This window comes from Strix uralensis, chromosome 2 (assembly GCF_047716275.1).
Source record: "Strix uralensis isolate ZFMK-TIS-50842 chromosome 2, bStrUra1, whole genome shotgun sequence".
Lineage (NCBI taxonomy): Eukaryota > Metazoa > Chordata > Aves > Strigiformes > Strigidae > Strix > Strix uralensis.
In genome coordinates, this window is record NC_133973.1 from 33,769,212 (window position 1) to 33,770,112 (window position 901).

Here is a 901-nt window from a genome sequence, read left to right on the forward strand (position 1 = left end):
TTGAGAAAGACCTGAACTACAGCGAAACCAAGTGATTCATCCAAGCTTACTTGGAAATCAATGCTGCCCAGCCCTTACCTAGTGCCCTGAACGCAAGATAATCTCGCTGTACTTGCCTCTTTCCTTTTGTCGGAAATCTGATAGCAGTAGTGCAAGCTTTGCTCAGGAAGCCTTCAGGCAGCCAAACATCACCTTTATTAATATTAATTAAAGATGATTTAAGTACCCTAACTCTGCATGATTTCCTCTGTTGACAGTCCTGCTCATCCTAGTCTGCTGACTGCCCAGTCTTGTACTTAAAAAACCATGATTTTCTCCCAGAAGTGTTTAAGAGGGAGTATTTTGACTCTGTTCGGGAGATATGAAATACTCCTCTGCTTTACGGTGCTTTTAACTTCAGTAGCGTTGAACCTCTTAAAAAAAAAACAGGTCCCTGCCTAGTGAATTATTTAAAAGCAATTGTTCGATTAAAATAGTGATCATTTGGGAGGAACGCTGCCCCCCGGCATCACCTCCAGATTTTTGAATCGCGGTACCGTGGAATCAATGACACCGGTTAAAGGTATGCGGTTAGGCTTAACCACGGGGTGGTGTTACGCTAGATGCAGCCAGAGAACGCTGGGGAACTTTAACCACTTAATGGCAAGACTTTCTCATATCAACCGCACGCCATAAAGGCACACGCAGCCCTCTGCGCCCCTGAGCGCGGCCGCGGAGGCCGCGGGCCCTGCGCGGCGCCGGGCAGGGCCAGGCCGCGGGTCCCCGCCACCGCCCGCCCTCAGGCCGCTCAGCGTTCAGCCTTCGCCCGCCGCCGCCTCGGCGGGGCCCGGCGGGGCCGAGGGCGGGCTCTGCCCCCCCGGGGGCGGGGCTGGAGGCGGAGCGGGGCCGGGCTGGAGCGGCG